Genomic DNA, 25,635 nt, shown 5'->3' with positions numbered 1-25,635 from the left:
CTGAACAAGTATATTTTTTGGATTTTTTCCCCATTTTTATAGTTGTTCATAGGGGAGGATAATTATGGTTTTTCTTACTCCATCAAGATCTGAAATAAAATTCTACAAGAAATATTTTGAATTTACTTTTACCTTAGGTCTAAGACATAGAGAGGAGGGAAGTATTTCCATAAGCCCATTCCATTGGCCACCTGTATCACAATTTCCTGTCGTGCTTATTGAAATTCAGATTCCTCCACTCTAATCTAATCAAACCATCAGGGATGGGTCCAAAGTATCTAAATTCTTAATAAGCTTCCGAGCTGATTATTAGGCAGAATAATGATTACAAACCCCTAGAATAGGATATAGGTAAGCAAAGATAAGGTTTATAATTTTTCTATGTGTACAATATGAGATATATATATAGTTTATTTATAAAAATATCAGAGCAATTAATGAACCTGGATTTGGAACACTCTAATAGTGGATGCTATAAATCAAAATGCCAGGAGTCTCTTGCCCCAGATTGATAATTATGGGGTTTAGGTTATTGTAAAATATCACTTTTGGAAATGTTAAACTGTAAAAAAAGACTTTTGCTTTATGAAATTTTCAACCCATTGTGTGAGACTTGAGGTGGTGTCTAACATTCTCTCATAGAACTAAAAGGCATGATGAGGGAAGCATACATCATGAACCACAATCTGGTTTACATGAGTTATCCTGAAACTGTAGGTGCCATAGCAAGAAAGTGAGAGAAAAATGTTAGGTGTTGCTGACAGGTGAGCTTGGGGAGATGGAGTAATGCTTGAGTAAAAGGCAAAGAAAACAACAGAATTTGGGGTCTTTGGAAGACAGACATTACTATGCTTACACTGTCTGACTGGGGAAGGTCAGAAGGCATCAGAAATAACCTTGCCTACATTGCATCATGTTCTGAGTAACACTTGCAAGTAATATGAAGTCATTCCAAATTAAGTGAGATAGATTAATATTGACTCATTTCTTCCTTTTAAGAAGAAAACAGTAAAGAATAATCTTGAGGACTTCCCTGGTGGTACAGTGGTTAAGAATCCGCCTGCCAATGCAGGGGACACGGGTTTGAGCCCTAGTCTGGGATGATCCCACATGCCGCGGAGCAACTAAGCCCGTGCGCCACAACTACTGAGCCTGCACTCTGGAGCCCACAAGCCACAACTACTGAGCCCACGTGCTGCAACTACTGAAGCCTGTGCACCTAGAGCCTGTGCTCCGCAACAAGAGAAGCCACCACAATGAGAAGCCTGTGCACCGCATCGAAGAGTAGCCCCCGCTTGCCGCAACAAGAGAAAGCCTGCACGCAGCAACGAAGACCCAACCCAGCCAAAAATTAATAAATAAATAAAATATTAAAAAAAAAAAGAAGAATGGTCTTGAGTAGAAGATGAAGAGAATCTTGCTTTGTTCTTTCCCTTCTTCCTTCATTCAGAAGATTGATTTATGCCAAATTATGTTTGGGAACTATTCCAGGTGCTGCAACCTGAAATAATGCTTGCCCAAACTCTCTGCTTTTCCATGTTAAAAAACGATTCAATGGGTTCTATATAAAAGTATGCCATTTTTCAGAGTAAATTATTCACTGGTGAAAGGCTGCAGAATCAAAGGAAACAACAGTTCTACCCACTCTTTCTTTTAACCTTTTCAGGTTGAAATTGGGTGTTTTCCACCAGTGTATTGGGAGGGCCAGAAGATAGAATGGCTTGCTTGTTAACTCAGCCTTTTAGCACTGTCTTGATTACTCTAAGCACTTGAAAATGACTTCTGTATAGCCTTTACTTTATTTCCAATGTTTACCCACGTGACCTCACCCTGCTCCATGTCCGTGTGAAGAACACTGAATGTGCAAACCATCCCTTATGAGGCAATTTGAGTAAGGGAATGATTGGATCACCACCAAATCATCTCTGTGGTTAAGACAAAAAAGTTAAACATGTGCCGTATTTGCCTTGAGTCAGCAGCTTAATTGGAAGAGCAGGGTAATTTGAAAGAGTGTCGAGAGGGAAACTTAAAGGCAGGACAAAACTTTATTGCAACTTCTTTTTTTGTTTTCTCAGGTGAAATAATTTAATTGCTACATATTTTAGTTCTGCTTTACCTAAATAGACAATTCTTTCTCCCACTCCATCTCCCTACTTGGAATAGTCATTCTTTACTTTTTATAATAAAATTTTCATTTAAAAATAGTTTTAGATTTATAGAAAAGTTGTAAAGAGAGTATAGAGTTCTGTATACCCTGCACTGTTTATCCTGTTAACAACTCAACATAACTATGGTTTACTTGTCACAACTAATGAACCAATAATGATACATTAATATTAAATAAGTTCTGTACTTGATTTGAATTTTCTTAGCTTTTACCTAAGGTCCATTTTCTGTTTCAGGGTTTCATCCAAGGCCCTACATTACATCTGTTGTCAAGCCTTCTTAGGCTCCCCTGGAACGTGACAGTTTCTCAGACTTTCCTAGTTTTTTATGATTTAGTCATTCTTTTTTGATTGAACGATTAATTGACCGGTCAAGAGGAAAAGACAATTGAATAAAAAAAGAAATAATATAAGTATATAAATAAAAGAGAAAAAATTAATTGATTTTTTAAAAGATTTGTAATATCCTTGGTTGACCTCTAGTATATCGAAACTTGGATTTCCGAGAAAATAGGGACAATAATCAGTATTCTTATTAATTTAGGTAGGTACCGCATTGTCACTTAAAATGGAATTTTTTGCTACTCTGTATGTACCCTCCCCGCAGTGGATAGAAGTTTGTAGACATCATTTTTTTTCCCCTAACTAGTCTTCCAAACATGTGTTTTTCTTAGATCATCTTGGACCATAATTTATGTTGATGATTCAACTACAAACCTGACCTTGAGAGGTAGGATGTTATTCTGTTTGAGAATAAGTTTTTATGGAAATAATCAACTAGTATGATATTAACATTTTTGTCTAAATGCACACCTTGCTGCCTACTCAGTTCTAGCAACCTCTTGAACCGGGGAACATCTCAAACATTATAATCAACTCTCCATCAACATGTATTTACATTTGAGGATCTAATATGATGTTGATACCTTAGTAAGAAATGTCTAAATTGGTGTCTAGGTGATCCCAGAGTTGTTTGTATTTTATCTTGATTTGTAAATATAATTGAGTATGTACAAAGGGATCCGTGGGTATAACCAAATGGAGGAAAGGGTATAGAAGAAAGTGAGCTTAGGCAACAGTTGTAATCTCTGCTGATATCATGGTTTTGTTGCAAGCCCATCACAGGAAAAAATGTTCTGGATTCAAATATAGGACCCAATAGTTCTCTCTGATTTTGAGATTCTCTTTCTAATTGAGAACTAATATCATCTCACTCTTGTGTTTGGTCCTTTATTTCTCTGAGTTTCCTTTAGGATAAACCCAAAACAGGGTTTCACAATTCAGCCTCTCTACCGCATGTGTTACAGTGTCCAAGGTCAAAGATTTAGGCACCAAACAGACCTAGGTTCAAGTTTCCACTTATTTAGTAGCTATTGATTCACTGGCAGCCTCTTTGATCCCGTTTAATGTCTTGATCCCTAACTTGAAGGTATACAACAACTATTTAAGAAGGAAATATACTGAAGAATGCATCACACAATTATTCAAAAATAGTTTTGTAGAAAAAACAAATCCACCAGTTTATCTGAATACATTCAAAATAAAGTTATATATTTAGTTTAAACTGAAAAGAAATAATACTTTATTTTCTTACCTTGTCAACTGAAGACCTAAAGGATATTAGTACATTAGGCATAATATTTACTTAATCTGTTTCCAAGATGTGTATTTTATACATATGGGAATCCCCATTAGGACTTTAAACCTAATTTTCTTAAGTATGTTTGATCAGACTTCCTCTGTAACCAGAAGCGTTATCACATACATAAATGACAAAGAAGTTCCAAGAAAAGAAGCTTCTGTGCCCCTCTGCTTGTGTTCACAAAGCTCTAGCTCATGTAATGGCTGGTGCATGAATTATAAGTGAAGTACCAATATCTTCAAATGCCCTTGATTAGCTGCCATGCTAACTTTTTTCCTATTCCATCTACTCTCCACCTCAGAGCAACACTTTTTGTTCTCCTTTGCAATGAGGTGTCACTGTGGCAAGAGATGATGAATGATACTCGGAGAACTGTTCCCTGAAGTATTTTTGGAAAGGCCGTGTGTTCAGCATAGTTTATGTCAAAAGGTACAGACCGCAAATCCAGATTCTCTCCATATGCTTGAAGGTCAGACAATGGCAATGAGCACCGAAAGGAAGACACCTCTTGTCACTGCTTCTATTTATGATTCATCTTTATGAAAAGCTCATTTTAGACTGCTTTTCTGAGAAGAACTGAGAATCAAAAAGTAGAAGTCATCTGTTTTAAAGGGTTTTTCAGGCTAAGCATAGTATTTGTCCTGTTCATTGGAGAAAGTTGCTTATAAGTCGGGATAAGCTCACTTGTTATGTTTTAAGAGGAAAATTCTTCACTCCAACTTTAGTTAGCTTAAATAAAATCTTTAATCATGTAATAAATAGTGATATCTAGCTGTAAAATTTCCATATCTCAATTCTATCTGCTGGTGGCTCTATCCCCTTCTATTTTGCATTATTTTCATAAGAACCTGTTTACAGTGTATGTATGCAGAGTTCCTCTCTCTATATATGATTTTTTTCAGAAATACCAAACAAAAGTTGAGAAATAGAGTGACAATAATGGAATACATATAATTTATGTCTATTTTTGATCTGCCCTGGAATCTGACAATGTGCTAAATTACATGGGTATCTGTTTCTTTGGGACTCCAACCCTAAAATGTGACTGATCGAAATTCATATTTATAAGGCCAAGTTGCCTGAGAAATGAAGACTGATCTCTCTGCCCAGCTTATCACAACCCTCAGTGGAAACCACATAATGCTTGAGGACACATAGGTACCAAAAGCACTCAGAGGTGACTTCCTTGTCACCACATTGGTCTCCTAGTAAGAAGATAATTTTCCATTAATAATGAGAATCTTGCAGACATGAAAGAGACAGCTGAATATAGCACTATAGCTTGTGAGGATAAAAACCCTCAGTCAAAAAGAAGGGAGGAATATAAAGAAGGAAATAAGAAGTGGAGGAAGGTACAGGTCAACCTTGAGCCTATACCTTATTTTCAGAGGATGAAAATAGTTTTTCCAAGCTGTGGGTCCACCATTTGCCTTCAAAGTGATAGAATTGAAGTCTTTTTTTCAATGCCACATTTCTTCTTACTTTATGCCATACCACCTTCTTTCCCACAAAACATTCCTGTTTCCCAAAAGGGTTCTTTTTCCTGGAGTCCTGTCCCAGATCATCTTGTATCTGTAGCTCTTCTGGCTACTTTGTTACATGAAAATTCGCCTCCCTCTTACCTCATCTCCTTAGGAACTTCATTGTCAATGATCCACTCCTGCTTTGTGCCTTACCTCTGTCTTTTAAAACCAAACTAGCTTTCTTTTCATATTTTTTAATCCAGAGGACAAAAAAAAAAAAAAAAAAAAAAAAAGACGTAAAGCATTTATTTACGTTAGTCTAAAAGAGGTAGGAGACATCCATCTGGCATAGAATAAATGAAAGCATTCTACAAAGTACAAGGATCTGACCATAACTCAGGGTATTCTATGTATCTTCAAAGGCCTGGTGAGTCGGATGCATGGTGACTACCTTGCTGCTGCTTCGTGACAGCTGGATAACCTCAAGTAGAGCTCAGATGAAACTAGTGCAGTTGCCCCTCCGCATCCCTGACCAAATCTACCAGGGATTTAGACTTTTTCTCGTGAAATAAAATTCACCCCAGTGTCCCCTCATCATCCCGAAACAACACTCCACTTTTTGCTACGTTCTCCCTGATCTTTTAGATTACTTATTACCTGTCTGATACTCTCATACTTTTTCTGGACATAAACTTTCTTGGTCAAAAGTATCTTGCTGATCAAATACTTTGTATGAAATCACACAGGATATACATTCATACAAGTTGGTTTAAAGAAAAATACAAATGTGTATAGATAAAAAATGAAAGTACTCCTCCATATCAGATCAGCCTCTCTGTTACTCTAAGGTAACCACTGTATACACAGATGTGTATACTTCTAGACATTAAACAAAATTTACATATGTACATTACTCATATAGATTGCATTATTGTTTGTTTAGAAATTAAATCATTGGATAGTCAGGTGACTTTTTTAAATTAAAAGCATATCTGGAAAATTTTTACAAGTTAGTATGTATAGATTTATCTCAGTTTTATCTGTTTCATAATATATGATAGGGCAAACATTATGCAAACCTTATTTCATCAACATTTATTTTATGAACATTTATTAGGTTTTAAATATTTTTATATTAAAAATAAAGATGCAATGAACGTTCTCCTTTTTGGTCACATATATAACATATTTTTAAGCTGATCTACCAAAGTGAAATTACCAAATCTATGCATCTGTGCTCTTTATAATTTAGTAGACATTGGTAAATTGCAAACCAAAAATATCGTACCAAGGTGAAATTCTACTAATAGTAAATAGTAATTTCCACATATTTTTCTATCATTGGACATTATCAACCTTTTCAACATTATTAATTAAAAGACAAAAATATATCTCAGTGTTGTTTCAAAATGCATTTCTGAGATTGATTTCAGAAGATTTTAATATATATTTAAATTTTTTTTTCTTCCTTGAATTTTCTGTATCTTTAGCTTATCTTTTTATTGGTATGCTTGTCACAGAGTTTTTATCTAAGCTCACAATTGTCTCTGTGCATAGGTCTCTTTCCAATAGAACCTCTTTTGTCCATAAAATGATAACCTCATGTTCTCATGACAGTTTCCCCATAGAGTGTACCAACTAATTTTGAGTCAATTTTTTAAAAAAGTATGGCCATTGAAAGTACAGAATTCTATCTTTGATATGCTATTTTTAATGTAAGAAAGAAGTGTATATATGAAAATACATATAAAATGCACATTTGTACAAAAGAAATACAGGAGGAATATACATGAAACTAAAGAAACTGGTTACCTACAAGGGTGGGTGGGTAAAGAATAGAAAGAAGGTAGGAAGGGAATGGGTGGCAGGAATGAGGATGGAGTGGCACTTTTTTAAAAATTTAATTTTTATTTTATATTGGAGTATAGTTGATTTACGGAGTGGTACTTTTTGAGTATATCTTTTTAAATAGCTCTGATTCTTACAACTATAGTAATATTCCACTATTACTATGTGTACTCCTCACAGATCCAAAAAATAAACAAATAATAAATCCAACTAGGATGCAGACACCACCTAAATGGAATACAAACACTAACAAATGAAATGAATTGTATTAAATATGAATAGCATAACCATGCTGAGAGTACCGGGGAAAAAAGAATTAAGCCAGATAATTTGAGAAAATAATACCCTGTCTGGATACTGTAAAGCTAAAGACAAAAATAATTGTAAATAAATACTGTGTTCTCTTTAGTAAGTATTTCTCATAAGGGTATGTGTTAGCAATTTTTAAACTATTTTATGTGTGGGCCAGAATTGAACAAATACATAAAGTATAGTATAGATATAGTATATAGTATATATATATAGTATATAGTATAGTATATATAGTATATATATATATATAGTATATAGTATATAGATATAGATATAGATATAGTATAGATAATACGAGTCAGTGTTCCACAATGGTGAGGGAGAGGCCAAAATGAGCACTGCAGTGGTAGACTGGAATTAGTGGACGGGTGTATGTGTGTGGGTTAGTATTTTTCCTAGCAGTGCCTGTTAAGAGACCTAGAAGCCATGGCAAACCAGAGAGCTAGTATCCAGCTCCTGGTTTCTAAACACTGTTCTCCAATAAAAGGAACCAGAGCTCCTTGGAGAAGAGGTTAATTCTAAGGCCAGGATAGGGAAAATACAAGACAAGTTTGAAACACCTTGTGATGTCACAACGTTTTGAAAAAATGGGGCTTGTTGAAAGAACACAGAAGTTAACCTGAACGATTTGAGCAACAAAATAAATTATGATATTATTGGATTATAAACCATAGAATAAAATAGCCATAAGTCAATTCTGATATAAATAATCAAATAAGTAAGTGAATGAGAGGAAACAACTCTTCTTTATGGGAGAATTTCAATTAATAAATGTAGAAAGAATGAAGGAAATAGAAAATCACCACTTGGCAAACACTATAGGGACAAGAAAACATCAAATAAATGCAAATCGAGGGGCATTTGATAAAAACAACTGATCAATACTCTTTAAAAGTTTCAAGGGAAGGAAAGATTAAGAAACTTTTACTGACAGTGGGAGATTAAAGAGAAATAACAAATAAATGCAATGTAGGATTCTGAATAGTATACTAGAATAGAAAAAGGATATTAGAGGAAAAACTGTTGAAATTAAATAAGGTCTTTAGTTCAGGGGTCAGCGGCCTTGCTGTCTGTTTTATAAATAAAGTTTTATTGGAATACAGTCACTTTCATTCATTTACATATTGTCTGTGGCTGCTTTCAGGCCTCAGTGACTGGTTTGAGTAGTTGCAATAGAAATTGTATAGCCTGGAAAGCCATTAATATTTATTATCTTGCTCATTATGGAGAAAGTTTGCTGACCCCTGGTTTCGTTATTACTATTGTACCAATGTTCATTTCTTGGTTTCGATCATTGTGCTGTGGTAAAGTAAGATATTAGCGTTAGGGAAAGCTGGATGAGGGATATTTCAAAATTCTCTGCATTATTTTTAAATTTTTCTGTAATTCTAAAATTAGTTTACAATCAAAAGTTTGAAAAAAAGAGGGAAAGGAAGTGAGAAAGAGGTGCTAGAATTATAGAAATCTCACTCTTTTTAATTAGTATAGATCTAATTCATTTTTAAAGGGCTGAATGATATTCCATGATGTGGTTCTATCATAATTTGATCAACTGTTTTATTATTGATGGGAATTTATTCTATTTCACTTTAGCCACTGCTAATAATGCTGTAATGAACAAAAACAAAGGTATGACTATTATGTGTAAACCATTCTAGCTAAAGACTAAGTGATGACTATCTGTAACAAAGAATAATGAGTTATTTTGCAAGATGTTATTCTAACAAACACTTCATTTACAAAATCTAATTGTTTTTTAATTTAAGCTTTTCACACAACTTATCAGACATGCTACTCGATAAGAATCTCTCAATCTGTGCACTACTGCCATTTTAGGCAGAATAATTCCTTATTGTGAACTGTTCTGTTTAGTAGCATTCCTGACCTTCACTCACTAGATGCCAGTAGCACAGCCAGAATGTCTCCGCACCTTGCCAAATATTCTTTGGGAAGTAAAATTGTTCTCACGGAAGAACCACTGCCTACATGAAAGTTTTAGTTTATTTTCATTTACTGTATCATTGTAAGAAAAGTAGGTTGAATTCAAGCTTACTCATTAATCAACATAGAGTTTTAATCAGTAGTGCCAAATAAAGCACAACTTAACACAACGATTAACTGTTTCATTTAATATATAAGCATGAGAAGAAAAATGATACATACATTTTCAAATTTGATTTTTATTGTCCTTGGTTATTTAAGTATTATTACAACCTTTGTGATACTTATAAGTAAATATGACTACTTAGGATCGTGCTATACCTAAGCCGTCTATTCGATTTATCCTAAATTACAGAATTACTGTTTACAGCCACATAAGGGTATCTGAAATGTCAGTACACTTGAAAAAAGAGTTAACAATAATGCAAATGTAAATTACTTGTGAATTCGAAGCACCTTGTATTATAAGTATTGCACAGAGAGAACAGAACAAGGCTTCATGAGGAACATTTATATTTCTGGCTCTGCCCCGCACTAGCTATGTGAAGTTGGATGAGTTATGCAACTCCTGTGAGCCACAAGTACATTGTCTGTGAAAGGAGGCAATACAGACCTCCATGTCTGACGCATAAAGGCCTTAATTCTATACATCCTGCTTCTAGAAAAATGTCTGACATGTAGCGGGGCTTCAGCAAATATTCGCTGAAATAATGAATGAATAAATGAGTAGGGCATTTGTAGAAATTATATGAGACACAGTACTTGAAATCACTTTGAAAAAAAATGAATAATTTTGCTGTGATATGCACATTACATGAACAAATTACCATATTTAAAATACTTGTGAGACACCAGATTTTGCCCACTTTTCCCTTAATAATTAGGAAAATCAGAAGAATTCAGTGTGGAGAAGAGGGATACAGGAGCACAAAACTCCCTGTCTTCTCCTCCAGATTCAAATAGAGCAGTACATTTATCTTTTGTATACTAGGTTTCACCTAGACTTCAAGGAAGGGGAGAGAGTCAGTTGTTAAACACACACAGATTCATAATGAGGACAAGAATAAAAAATCAAAAACCACAACAACTCCCAAGAAGTAAACACTTTGTGATAAGAAATACATAGGGTTGTGATTTAGACAGATCAGACTAGAAACCTGTCATCAAAGCAGAGATTGATGTCTGATATCCCTGAAGTAATCCAAAGGAAGGGGTTCATCCAAGTACTGATGTCAGAATCAGGTCACACAAAAGGGATGATATTCAAAGTTAGCACCAGCTGTGCTAGCCAATTAGTGCCCAGGCTGTCCTTGACACCAAAATGCAGGATGGTTTTGTAAGACCTGGGCAAACAGGAATGAGGCGGTGTGCAGACGCCGAAGGAGCAGGTCAGATGGAGCAAGAAACAGACGCAAGTCACCGGTAACAAGCAAGACCCCTGGCCGGGGAGGCAGAGCATTGCCGTGGGCTCTGGACTTTGGTGTCTGTCTTGGGAGGAATCAGTTCTAGCCTGGCGACTCTTGGAAGAGACAAGAATTGGGAAGAACTGTTTGTTTGGGGTTGTGTGGAGGTGGGCAGAAGCAGGCAGGGTTTGACATCAAACAGATCATAAAATATTGACCAAAAAAAGACCAATTTGCGGCTCTCACAGAGTTGAATGTTTCTAAACTTTTCTTACTTATCTTGATCCAGGTCTGAACAGCTGCACAACTCGAAAGTAGATATCCTTAGGCTAATGCCAGAGAATTCTTTGAGCTCATGTATGTGCAGATGGGTCTCTGAGAATTGTTGAGTATTTATTCATGTCATGCTAATAACCCTCTAAGGTAGAATGTGTTTATATATACATATAAAATACTATAGTATATATTATATATTATCTATATAATATTAATTATATAGTATATAGTATCTATATAATATTATATATTACCTATATAATATTAATATTATATATTATCTATATACTATATGTATATATTATCCTTACTTTAAGTTTGGAAAACAAGGCACAGAAACGTTAAATAAAGTCACAAAATTCACGCAGCTAGAAAGCAATAGAGCTGGTATTCAAGCAGAGAATTCAGGCAGGAGAACAGCAAGTGCAAAAGCAGGTGTAACAAGCTTGGAGTCTCAGGAAACAGGAGGAAGGTCACTGCGGTAGGAGCCAAGCGCAGGCAGGCAGAGTACTAGGTGCTCAGACAGTACTCGTTTTTTAAAAAACTTCATGTACCTTCATATTTACTCCTTTTTCTTTTAGACCCCTACATTTGAAGAAGTTAAACTGATGAGCACCAGATTTGGACATTTTAAAATGAGCACCTAGGAAGGCACAGTACCATAACCCAAGGGTTTTTCAAACAAGAGTGTGTCCTCTGCCATGTTAATGCACACTTAGGCTGCTTTACCTTGCATCCCTCCAAAACTACTGTCTTTATAGATAAGTACTAAGGAACTTTACTCTTGATTTCACTTCTAGAGGATTTTCATTGAATGTTTATAACTGAAATTTTGCTCATCTCCTTCAATTCGCTTATCTCAATCTTGACATTATTTGACTTTCCTTTTAGGTTGTTTCAACAGCCCCTTTTTTGTGCTGTCCTTATTGTTCTATTACAGAATAGGAGATAACTGTTTTGGTTTTTTTTTAACAATCCTTCAATCTCGTCTATCTAATCGTCATATAATGTCTTTCTTTTTCCTTCTGAAATACTCCTTCAATTTTAGTTACTGTAGACTCATATATTTCCTTACCACTTCTCTTAAGGCAGGGATCAAGAGAAGTTGGCTTCTGACTCAGCCTCATGTTAGTAAGCCCGTCTACCTCAGTCCTTTCCTTCTGAGTTCATCCTGTATCTTTTTGCCAGAATCATCTTTCTTAGTGGTCAGTTGCTCCAACGCTATATATATTTGCATCAACACACTGAACATAGATGTCTAAATTAATATCCTTTGACCCTGAACTGTTATATACTAGTACTACTATAGATTCGTATGGCTTAAATCGTGTTCTGTGGTTCATCATTATCTATTGTGATCCTGAGATTTCTCATGCGTAAAAGTGGAAGTAAACAGAATGTTTACATTAGACATGTTTATTTTAAGGATTGAGATGATTTGCTTGAAAATACTTCATTAATAATACATCAGCAAAAAAACACCGTTATTATTGAGGGTTTTAAAAAAGTTAATCCTTTAAGATAGCTATTACTGCTTAATTAATACCTTAGCATCCACTCTTCCCCCTCCCTAGCTAACTGCACAATTCATCCCATGTGTCAGAGCCTATCTCTCTCTAGAGGCTGAAAATCCCTGGTCCATTCTTTCCCAGCTTCCCTTGCAGCCAGGGCATGTGCACGTGATACAGTGTTGGCCAGTTGGAACTGGTAAGAAAATCTGTAAAAGGAAGGGATGTCTGAAAAGCTTTTCTTTCTCTCTCAACAAAAAAGAAATGAGCGAAGATAATATGACCCCCGTTTCTTTTCTGTCTTAAGATGATGTTGTGTGAGGGTGTGGTACCCAGAACTGTGGTACCCATCTTGCAAATGCGAGTGAAGATGGTAAACTGGAGCAAAGAATGAAACTTGGTCTCTGAGGATTTTTATTAGCTACTATCAACCCTCCTACTGCCCTGCATGGAGACTTCTTTTAACATAGGAAAATGTATGTCTGCCCAGTTTTTAACACTTACTTAAATATTCTGTTACCTAAATATTCAGTTGAAAACTTCCTATCTGGTATATATTTTTACTGTATTCTTAATAATGCCTACCACTGTTTTATGAATTTAATAAATTATAGTTGCTTGAGTAGTAATTATATTATTCTTTAAGATGTTTCTTTGTGAAATAATGGAACATCTGGTATTCTCCTTGAACAGGCCAAAAAGAAGAGTCACAAAAGGTGAAAAAGCATTAACAAATTAACATAACCATGCACATTAGCTGAACTCCACAGGGCTAAGTCTTGAATAAACAAGACTTAAAATTACAGCATTAATGCTATAGGCAATGAAGAACTTCAGTAAAACCTAAAATTATGAAGAAGTATCATGCTTCCCAACTGTGATACGAAACAAAACAAAGTAAAATTCCATAGCTTTATGCTTAATATCTCCTCATTGTCTTCTTATTAATACTGTTTGAATTTTTTTCAACTTGTTTTCCCTCCCGCTGGAGTTTCACTGTATTATAAATTAAATTCAGAAACAATCATCTGGAACATTTTAGAAATACTAAAACACATTAGTGAATAACCCATAATGATGCTAAAGAACAGCCCTTAGAAAATGTAGGGCCTGTTATTATCAACTCGGGTCATCAAAAGAAAACTACTCCATCAATCAGCCTCTGAAAATGTTTAACAGTCTATGACCCTAGCAGAAATGGCATCAAATATATTTCACCAGGTAGGAAATCACTGCTTTTCAATTTTTTTACAGGCCTGCTTTTTAGCTCTCAGCAAAGTATGAAATTGTTGTTGTTGTTGACTATTTGATAAAAGACCTCATACGTGACTGCACTAAATTTGGTTAAGTTGCTGGCAGAAAAGCTGATTCTGTGGCTAAAATAATTTTGCAAACCACAAAACTGCTTAGGAGCATAGAAGTTATCTTACATTATCTGACCAAACTGAAGTTCCAATTTGCAAACACAGCTGGAAACCTTTGAAAGCAACTTCCAGATGTCACGACAGAGCTTCTTCCAGACTTTTAACAGTTCCAGTCAAAATGATAAGTGAGAGAGAAGCACACATCCTGTGTGATCTGACTTATGGTACACAGGAAAGCTGTTAAGAGAGTCAATCATGAATTCTCATCGCAAGGAGACAGTTTTCCCCTTTATCCTTTTCCTCTTTCTTTTCTTTTTATTGTATCTATATGAGAAGATGGATGTTAGCTGAACTTATTGGGGTAATCATTTCACAGTATATGTAAATCAGACTATCACACTGTAAGCCTTAAAGTTACACAGTGATATATGTCAATTGTTTCTCAATAAAACTGGTGAAAAACATTCAATAAACCTCAAATTAAAAAAAAAAAAAAAGAGTGCATGCAAAAAACTGGCCAAACTTGAAAAAAAGACAACTGGGAAACAAGACACTATGCCTGTGGGAAATTGAGTTTATTTCTTATCTCATAGCTGTTTTGGTAGTCTCATAACCCGGACAGAGACTTATAATTATTTATTTGTATTTTGTGATCGTTCTGGGTTTTACAGATTCTCCTGAATCTCATTAGTGCAGCGGTTCTCTTACTCTAAGTATAAATGTAAATTTGAAAAACTCCTTAGCATGCAGAGGTCTAAGACTCAACTTCAGATATTTGAATAAGTATGAGTCAAAGCGGAGAAAGGTTATCTTCAAGGTTTCCCCATCCTCTCCTGAGACCTCGGCCCGAGGCCTCAGACAGAGACCCAGGAATAAAGGCTCCAGGGCTGTGCTATTTGTGGAGAACGTGAAGGGCCAGAGGGGCCTGAATCTCTCACTGTGATGCCCTTCAGAGACTGTAGTGCACTGGCTTTGCTCCAAGTCTGCGGGGGAGGCCGCCAGGGAAAGCCTTTGTCATTGCCTGTGGTCAGGCCTGAAAAATCACACATGGGTTTTCAGTCAGGAGGTGGACTCCTCGACTATGCTAAGAAAGACAAGAAAGAGTAGAGGGACGGGAAGTAATGAATTAAGGGAGAAAAGTATAATCACTTCTGAAGTGCTAGCAAAGCACTTAAGTCACACCTCCTTCATATTTTTATGGACATTGCCAGCTCCCTAAGGAAAGCAAGTTAGTTAAATACTGCTTCCTCTTTAAAATTTTATTTTTATTCTTGAACTATTATTAACTGTATTCTAAAAAAGATAACATCTACAAGATATAGATGCCAATTCTATTAATAAAGAAAGGTTAAGGGGCTTCCCTGGTGGCGCAGTGGTTGAGAATCTGCCTGCCAATGCAGGGGACACGGGTTCGAGCCCTGGTCTGGGAAGATCCCACATGCCGCCGAGCAACTGGGACCGTGAGCCACAACTACTGAGCCTGCGCGTCTGGAGCTTGTGCTCCGCAACAAGAGAGGCCGCAACAGTGAGAGGCCCGCGCACCGCGATGAAGAGCGGCCCCCGCTTGCCGCAACTAGAGAAAGCCCTCGCACAGAAACAAAGACCCAACACAGCCAAAAAATAAATAAATAAATAAATAAATAATTTAAAAAAAGAAAGAAAGGTAGGTAATTACGCAGCATTGTGCAGAAAGAAAACCGAATGGTCAAATTATCATTTTCTTTGGGTGAAAGGATAAGCCACTAGTAATTTCCAGCATAGTAACTGATCCAAGGAAAAGTATTGCTAGCCTTTTATTCTAATGCATTCCCAAGGAAGACGCAAGAGGCGAGACCCTCTCATTGGCTCTCCATTTATCTATGTATAATTTTCTTAAAGAAAGATACAAAATAACATGGTTCTGACAGCAAAAATTTCATTTCCCTCCTTTTTTAAAAAAAATCAAGTGCTCTTTGCAATAACTCTGATTGGAAAAATGACAACTCGATATTGGGTTTCCAGCACAATTATGTCTTGTGAGTTCTACAAAAATGTGTAGTTAAAAAAATACATGATTAAATAAGTTATTTTATTTGTGAGTTCGTTTTTATTGAATATCATAATGAAATTTAATTTCCTAGTAAATAAATCTGTTTGTCTTCTCCCCTAGGTAAGGAAAGTATTTCAATACAATAACCTGAAGTTTCCTGATGAATGTAGTTTGTTTTGAGTCCTCTGCTGTTTGGACCTAAGAAGTCTTTGCCCAGTGCTGGTCCCATAAAAAGCCAGACTATAGGGATTGAAAATAGGCCTCTTCAGAGAAAACTCACCATGAGTGACAAATATTTCCATCAGGGTCAGGCAGGCTTTGCTTCAGAGCTGGGGTGTTGGAATGAATGGGGATGACAGAGGTTGGTGAGATCACTATTCACACTTCCTGTGCCTGTGTACTCCTGAAAGAAGATGAACATGGTAAAAATGAGAGGACTCTGTCTGAAACACCACACAGGAAGAGCTAGACACAAAAAAATGAGTCTATTCATAACTGGCCAAGGAGGGAAATACCAGAGATGTGGAAACAGCCTGGTGGTGGAATTAACAGGATCCTGTCGGTGGTTTGGAAATCCACGGACCATGGTAGGACGACAAGAAGTATAGCTGATGGCTAAGACCAACAGAGCAACAGTAGGCACAGACAGACAGCAGACATGTAGACTAGCATTGATTCTGAGAGATGCCCACAGTGAAGGCTCTAAAGAAAAATTACCATTGGTCAGGGACTATAAACAGTGTAGCATTTGTGGGCTGCAGTTGAATGAAACAATTCATTTTTTTTTCTTTTTTTGTTAACCTTGGTACAAAATTATACATGACAAAAAATGTTCCAACTAGGGCTTAACGATTTGAGTTTCCCCAAGAGTAACAAAGGAAAACATGCTTCTGGCTTGGGCTGATTCCAAGCACACAGCCATTCCTATACATGCATTACCTGTAAGCCTCTCTGGGTTCTTGACAGTATTTAGATAAGAAATCCCAGAAAGGACAGGTTTTATAATTAATCTAATGGTGAGGGCACATATTCACCAGCTGTTGAAGGGGTTTGAGATATAATAACTCAAGGGTCTCGAGACATCCTCTTTGGTTGCCCTTCACCCAAGTCCAGGGATTTCAGTCCCTAGTTGGTAAGACACTACACCTCAGTTGTAAGACCTTTGAAAGAGTCAAATATTAAATGTATCAAGTGATTTGAATTTTATTATTGTCAACTGCAGTAGGGGGAAATGCAAAAGCTTGGCAGTCAGGTAGCCTAAATTTTATGCCTGAATCTGAATTTTAGTTTCTCTGGTTTCAATTTATTAATTTTTAAAATGAGAAGCCTGGACACCATATTTTCTGAGTTTTTTCCCATTAATAATAAGTAACAAACTTCAGGCAGCAGCTGATCTAATATTCCATACTGATTCAAATCTTGAGAAGTATCTTTGCTAGAGATGCTGATTTGGCAAAGCAGAAAAAATACATCTAGTCAACTGTGCAAGATGTGATTTTTGCATAAGTCCTAATCAGCAGGTCCTGTGGAAATCCTACTGCTTTGATGGACGTTTTCTTCTTTTAGACTAAAAATGTATAATTTTCCAACTGAAAAAGACAGATGCCTTCTAGAACAGCTGGCTCCTGTATTGTAGATCCATTTATTAAATTAGATTTAGATGCTACCCTGGCCCAGGTGGTGTGTGCGCAGAGTTATGAGAAAATTTCTGCACTTGTTGGATCTCATCACTGATATTTTTTTCTCTTCTCCACGTACCAATTTTTTCCATGAATCAATTGTCAAGTAAGTTTTTTAACAAGAGTGCAGTGAAAAGTTATAAAACCACATTTTAATGGAAAGTAGTTTCTTTGTACAGATTAAATATTAAAGCAGCTTACTCTTAGGATCACATCGTTTTAGTCCCTCAAAATACTTTCTTACAAAATATTTTCCTACAAAATTTTTGTATTTACCCAAAGACTCTGTGACATTATATACTGTTCTTTATTCAATGTAGCACAGAAGACTGTGTGTAGAAAATACGAAAATCAAGTAAAAACTAACTAAAATAATATTTACTAACTCTTCATAGTTACTCTTGGTATGCTCCTTTTTAGAAAAAAAATACTGAATATATGAAAAAGTGTTTACTCATTTTAGAATGTAGGAATACAGATTTTACCCTCATAACCTTCAATGAATCACTTTATTACTCATTGTGTCCCTTTCTCAGACACAAATGAGGAACTTATTGACTTGTAGAATCCTACATGGTGCCAAACTCCTAATGAAACCATCAGTTGCCCTTAAGGATTGATTTCAAATCCAGAAGCAGCTATTATGCAGAAAGAGAATAAAATGATTCTCTTTATTTGTATGGATCACTGTTTATCAAAATATACTTGTTCAAGTACCAGTGTTGTCAAATATTCTATGGGAAAAAGGGTTCTGTTATTAAATACTTTTGGGAAACACTGTTGAGTTTATTCCTCTCTAAGAAGGAGATAATACCACTATTAGCACTGTTAAGAGTTCTGCTAAGTCCTGCAGTTAAAACTCCATTTATCTTTCTTTAACCCAGTTTTTCCCAAATGTATTTGACCTTAAAAACCTTTCTCCTCAAATAATACATATTAAACATATGTTTAAAAAGAACTATTTAAAAAACCCAACAGAATAATCTTTGTAAAATCTTTGTCCTAGATAATACTTGTACAGAAGTTCTTTGGGTTTTACACAGCTGACTCTTATACAACATCTGTATTGTCCTAGAACTCCTATAATGCAGTTGGTTGTATCAACGGTACTTCTTAGCTTTGGCTATATGTTCAGTGATAGGAGGTTTCACAGTATTTTATGTGCCCTTGATCCCTGTTTTTAGCCCTAAAATCAATTCAAGGGACATTTTTTCTTACAGAAAAACAAACATCCTGGAAATGCATGATTAGTGAATCTTGAGTCATTCTAGACTACACCACGGTTTTATTTCCAAGGGTAGCAGATAGGCCTGAATATCACACAATACTTTATTCTATTTGTCTTAACTTTAATTATGTCTTACACCAGGAGGTTTGTGCAGAGAATAATACTCTTCACACCATTGTATTTGGTTATAAGGTACACTCTTTGACATGACTTCAGTCCAGAAAAATCTCCACTTATTTTTATAACCCCCCCAAACATTATAACATCCAGAAGAGAATAGACCAACGGTAAATTCACCAAGTCTAATATTTTCCCTCAATTCCCTCTCTGTTTATTGAACTCTGACCTTGAGATAATAAAGAATATTTTTTTAGGTGTAGTTTGATGATTTCTTCAAATTCATGTATCTATCATCTAAAGTCATGAAAGAAACTCTTTAAATGTTACACTACTTAAATCAACATTGACAGACCATTCTAATGCATTTTATTTCTCCAGGACTGTAAGTGTATATTTTATTTCTCAAAGAACAAGGGACCATGTCAACTTTTGAATCTCATAAACTATTAATTAAGTTTCCTTTTGATGTGTTGACAGCATTGGCCAGTGTGTTGTGCCCTCACTGTTAGAGAATTTATGTTTTTACTCTTTATGAGGTGATAATAATTCATCCTTGAAAAACTGTTACACTATCTCGAAGGAACTTTCACGTTGGTTTTGTGGTATCAGCTTTAAATTTACTTCCTAATTTTGAACTTAACTAAATACGATAATTAGTTAATTAGTTACCTGAGAGATGGCTATGTATTAAATCATCTTGTTCTGGATTATTACCATCATCAACTCAAAAAAGAAAGATAGTGATAGGTAAGGCTTTGTCTATAAAATAATAGAAAAAAAGCATTTGTTAACCAAAATGTACCTTACACAAGTTGGGGTAAGCTGCAAAAACTGTATGTTTTCTAATGTTTTTGTAATGTAATGAAATGTCCTTGGGTGCCTATGCTGTGTTTAATAAGGAAAGCTGGTGTGTGTGCTGGAGACTTGGGTAAGCTTTATTAGGGATGCAGGAGATGATCACTGGGCATCCTGCCTTCATAGCATCAGGTGAAAAGGCTTATTAACCGGGTCCTGATATGCTCTGGCTGGCATGTGATGTGGTAATTGTAATAAATAGCCACATTTGGAAAAGTGGTATATAAAAATAAATTACAGGTAAAAATTAGGTATAATCTGTTGGTCAAACCATAGGAAAACCCTGAATGGGTATCTGAGGGCCAGGAAATTGCAATTTAAAAAATTGCTAAGAGTTTTGAATTAAACAGCGTATTGCTGACATAGTTCCCAAAATAACAAGTATAAGTGTTTTGCTGAGTACAACACATTTTAGAATGAAATGGAGCAGTAAATAAAATTATTCAGTTAAACTAACATATGAACAAAAGCAGTATAATCACTGGAATGTGAATGAAAGATGTAAGTCTCAGGTTGCAACAAGAGGCTCTTGTCTTTCTGTTTTCTGCTTACGAAGCAGATGTGTGGTCTTAAAGGAATAAACTACATTGACTCTCAGACTGTCTAAAGTATTTTTTCTATCTACAGGCTTATACCATCTGAGAAACTTTAAAATGAGTATTAGTGAATGTATGAATAAGTGATTATTTAATTCCACCTGAAAACAACCAAGAATGGATTATAAATTATTTGAAGTCAGTAATTCATAATAATTCTAAATAAGGTCCAAAGGGTGTTCCATGCAGGCTTATGTTGGTAAAATTTTTGCTTTTCCATTCCTTTTCCACATTCACACTTTCTCCCGCTTTCTAATATATTCTTTTCCAGGATGAGTTTGTCTTCATTTCCATAAAAGGGAAGTAAAAGTCATTTGATTCGTGAATTCACTGATTCAGTTATTCATTCAACAAACACTTTGTGGTTCCTACCAGCTGAAATGTATCAGGGCCTGTTCTCACCATGTGAGGTCAGCGTCCGCCTGGACCCTTCCTGCTTTGCTAATGGAGCCCACCCATGCTTCCACTGTGTGTGCCAGCTCTTCCTGCCAAATGGGATATGGTCACTTGAGGATTTTGTTTCTTCAGGCAAATAATGGGAAAAGCTTAAAGGCATAGCTCCAGACCTTGCTGAACTTTCAGTCTAATATAGAAAATGGTTATAGTGAAAAATACAGGATGCTGTATTTCAGGGGTATTAGCAGAAAGTGCCTGAAGGAGTGAACTATGTTCAAGTCTGAAAGATGGATGAAAAGCATTAACTTGCTGGGGGAGGCAGTGTCGGGCGGTGGGATTTGGGGAGGGTATTCTAAGAAAAGGGGACACGTTAAAATAGGAATTAATAGTTATGTATATTGCTATTTCTTACAGTTTTTAAATTATTATTACCATTTTTTATTTTAAAATCATTATATATCAATATATAAGTAAATTATCACTGTAAAAGTTTCAAGAAAAGTAAGTACTAGGATAGAAATATGGAAAATGTTCACTTACTTTACTCCCCAGTTTATAGATAAGACTTAAAAGTTTGGTATGTGTCATTTCATTTCTCTAGTTAATGTTCTATGTAAGCACATTCAAATACATATAAATACACACATATATGTATTTTAAATAAATGGGCTCATGTTATACACTTAGTCTGGTGATTTTTTGACCTGTGTATCTTGGAGCATTTTCCAAGAAAGTACATATAAGCCTTTAATGCCTACATAACTTCCCATAGTATAGCTTTATTATTCTTCCATTAACACTTTCAGAGATGGTTATTTATGTCAATTTCAAATTTTTCTATTATGAACAAAGTTGCAATGAACATCCTTAAAAATAAACCTTTGCATTCTAATACGAGTATTTCTTTAAGGTGGAATTAGAAGCATTGTATCAAATACATGTACATTTTATTTTGATGTGTACTGCCCATCTAATTCCCCTTGAGCAAATGTTTTACAAATGTGTCGTATTCCCAGCAGTTATACTTCTGGCTAGTTTCCCACACCCTTACTGGCACTAGACATTTTCCGATTTTACATTGTTGACAGATGATTCTATAAATCTTGATATATTTTCTTCCATTAGATAAATATAAGGGCTCAAATTCAAAAAGATCTTTCAGAATCAAGCAAATAAATGTATTTTTGAATCACACTAAAAAAAAAGAATAGAGTGGTATGGAGCTTGGCAAATTGGAAAGGACATGCATGCCTTGCTACATTAGATATTGAAATTTATACTTTTCTGAAAATACTCTGTTTACCAAATAAAGGAAAATTGTGTCTTGAGGACCATCTGTTAAAGATTTTACTCTAAGGAAGAAACCACCGGGGAGAAGACAGTCAGGGGCAGGCTTCACAATTCCCCCAGTAGCAGAGTCTGTCTCTTGCATGTATTGTCAAGGTCGGCCCTTGTCAACTCATAGACTCAGACAACCACATGTGAGGATCCTATTTTAAGGACTAAGGTGTGAGAGGATCACTCTGTTACCTTAGCATGGGGTGAATTATTTCACACTCTGTGGAAAAGTCATTTATCACAGCCAGAGTCAGAATGATAAAAGGTAAAGCATTTGTAAGAAATTTGACTTTTTTTTTTGCTGTTTTCACGTAAAATATGTGGTTTATTGCAGCATCCTAGCTTTTAAAAAGTACTTTACGTCTCCAGCGAAACCATGAAATTTAGGCTTTCACTCTATCTCCTACAACCTATCTGTTCCTTTCATATGAAATATTGCTAAAATTTGTATAACTGAAGTGTTTTATCTAAAAAACATTTTTTATTTTTTGTAGACAATTAACTTTATATATTTTCAGTGGCAAGTCTTTGTTATATTAATTGGATTGTCATTAAACTGAATGATAAAGCAGTTACTTAAAAAGGAAATCTCTCTCTCTAAATATACATATAAACACATTTTTTAAAGTGGCAAAATTCCCCCTTTGTTCTTACAATATCCAGCAAGGCTATAAGTAGTGACATATCTGTTGGCCATGAGCTTAAAGATTATTTCTAATTTTCTTTAAAAGTATTTCTGGCTTACGCTGGAAGGCCAACTGTAATATCCATGAAGTACTGGGTTCATAAGGCTTTGACAACTGTCATAGTTTTAGTGGGCAAAGTAGAACAGTTACTTTTCCAAATCTGGCTTACCTGTGTTTTAAAAAATCTCCTTTGACTTCTCACTGTTTTAGTTTTCCCTGGGCCTGCAAACATGTGAATGTGAAAAAAATTCTCGCGGAATGGATTTTATGACTGAAGCCCAAGGCAGCCTCTGACCGAGTGGTAAAGTAAGCCAACTTGGATGAAGATAGCTATCTGGAAAATTTGTATGTATGCCAGAATCAGAAATACCTAATTTGGATCCCAAATTTGACACTTTCGTGATATGAATTCACTGGGTAATTACCATAACATGCAAAAACTTTTGTTCCCTAATAGGTTGTACTGGAAAAAACTACATTTCTCCTCCTGTGTGTCTCCCTTACTTTCACATAGAACTCTCCACTTTTGACGCTTCTGGTTACCAAATGTGTGGGAGATTTTCCCCACCCCAAGCAATTCTCTGACACAAGGTGGGTGTTCTACAATTTAACTCAATTCTCACACTGTCTACCTGGAGGTAGCATCAGATCCCAAGGGTTAAGGGCTCAGTCCCATGAGACTGCCTCCACTTCAGATGCCAGTCTTAAGTAGTAGGTCCCCAGTTTACCCACAACTTCCATCTGGCTTGCCTACAAATCAGAGGTTCCTATGACCTCTCCCCCCTTGGATTTAATTATTTACTTGAGTGGCTTACAGAACTCAAAAAAACACTTATGTTTATCAGTTTATTAAAGGATCTGATAAAGGAATCAGGTCAATATCCAGATGAAGAGGTAGATACACAGGGCCAGGTCTGGGCAAACCCCTAGTGCAAGAGCCTCCGTCCTCGTAGAGTTGGGGTATGTCATCCTCCCCGTCCGTGGAGGTGTTCTCCAGTCTAGAAGGGCTCTGTATCCCCTACTATTGGGGATTTTATGTGGGCTTTCTCATGTAGGCATGATCAATTATTAACTCCATTTACAGCCTTCTCACCTCTCTGGAGGATGGGAGGGTAGGGCTGAAAGTTCCAAGCTTCTCATCATGGCTTTGTCTTCCTGGTGAGCAGCCCACAACCAGGGGCCTTCCAGGAGCCCACCCAGAGTCACCTGATTAGAACAAAAGATGCTGCTAGTGTTCTTATGACGCAGAAAATTACAAGGGTTTTAGCACCTCTGTGTTAGGGAAGGGGTCGAAGACTAAACATTAGAATAAGAGACACTCTTACCACTTAGGAAATTACCGGGGTTTTAGGAGCTCTGTGCCAGGTATTGGGGAAGAGACCAATAGATATCTTCTATTATCTCACATAGGTAAAGTGGTGCCAATAACACCTACCCCATAGGCTGTGTGTATTAGCCAAGGTGAGGGACATAAAATACAGAGCACTATGCCAGCTCTAGTCTCTCAGTGGATGTCATCCACTGAGAAAGTCATGTGTTCATTGTTTCCTTCATCCTACTGTCCTCACAGACAACTAGGGTTGGTTCAGTTGTTCTGACCCATGAGGCAGGTGCCTCTTTTGTCCCTGGACTTCTGATGTTGCACAATGACCGGCTCAAATAGATGGCCTGTCCCAATACAGAAAACCTGTATCTATCAAAAGGGCAGAAGAGCTGCCACACCCCAACCCCGAGCTTTCACTGTGAGGAAAAGTGTCTTTAGCACGTTCATCCTGACGTTCCTTACCTCACACCCCATCCACCAAATGCTCTCTTCCTCCACCTCAGAACTTTGGGCTCTAGATGAAATACCTTCATTTCCTATTACTTCATGTTTTTTCAGTAAATTAGAAGAGTATCTTCAACCTTACTCTCTCCTTCCTCTTCAAACCTCACTCCACATCTCTAAGCCCAGTTCTTGTCATTCTGCGTCTTTCATTTTTCACAAATTCATCCTCAGTCTCCTCCCTTGATTCATTATCCCAAAATCTTGCTCCTCTTAACTGCACCTTCTAGATTGGCTTATTTCAGTTCTTTCCACTCAACAGTGAATGCTTACATTACTTCCCCTGCTCAGGAAACGTACTGCCTCTCATCCTCTGCCTGGACCTAGAAATCTTTTTTCCTTTAATCCCTTTCCTGTTTTTCATGACTATTCTTTTTAAAGGGTATCATTTTGGTTCAGGTTTTGATTTGCATGTTTGTGTGTGTGTGTGTCAGAGAGAGAGAGAGAGAAAGAGAGAGATTTTTTACCCAACCCTTAAATTAATTCATTTGAAACACCAGTTCTGATAAATATTCTGTGTTTCAGGAGGCTATAGTGATGGTTTTGCAATAAATCAGTTGAAAAAATCCCTGTTAATCTGACTACGTCTATAGTAGTATGTTTTAAATCTTTTATACAGTATGACTATAATTTGATGCATTAAAGCTTGTGCTTAAATAAAAAGTAGAATGTCTGCCTCTATAATATTCAAAGCAAGATCCCCATAGACTGAATGTCTGTCAAATATATGAGGCTCATTATTTTAATAATTAGCTTGTGAATACAGTGTCAACATAATTTGATATTACATGAATGATGACACTCTTCCCATATGTATTGATACTTTGGTTGACTTTGGATAACCCTATATGTTACCCAGGATTTCTGTAAGGCTCTTGTGATAATTCAAAGGTAGGTATCCCTTTCTCTAAATGCTTAGTTATTGCAAAATAACATTATCTTTGAGCATCAGTATGGTACA

The 25,635-nt window shown here is 36.1% G+C and overlaps 2 long non-coding RNA genes across 2 annotated transcripts in view; one reads left to right on the top strand and one right to left on the bottom strand.

The window, feature by feature from the left end:
• The window catches only part of LOC309608189, a 154,285-nt gene extending 146,520 nt beyond the window's left edge, over nt 1–7,765 (top strand). The window contains exons 4-5 of the long non-coding RNA XR_014232713.1: nt 2,403–7,606; nt 7,708–7,765. This is a non-coding gene — a long non-coding RNA (uncharacterized lncRNA). The remainder of the gene's footprint in view (nt 1–2,402; nt 7,607–7,707) is intronic.
• LOC309608195 overlaps nt 1–25,635 on the bottom strand; it is a 775,896-nt gene that overhangs the window by 279,978 nt on the left and 470,283 nt on the right. The window lies entirely within an intron of this gene.

Source organism: Balaenoptera borealis, assembly GCF_965194805.1.
Source record: "Balaenoptera borealis genome assembly, chromosome: 12".
NCBI classification, from domain to species: Eukaryota; Metazoa; Chordata; class Mammalia; order Artiodactyla; family Balaenopteridae; genus Balaenoptera; species Balaenoptera borealis.
The sequence above is the reverse complement of the archived record's forward strand: the minus strand, read 5'-3'. Positions and strand labels throughout refer to the sequence as shown.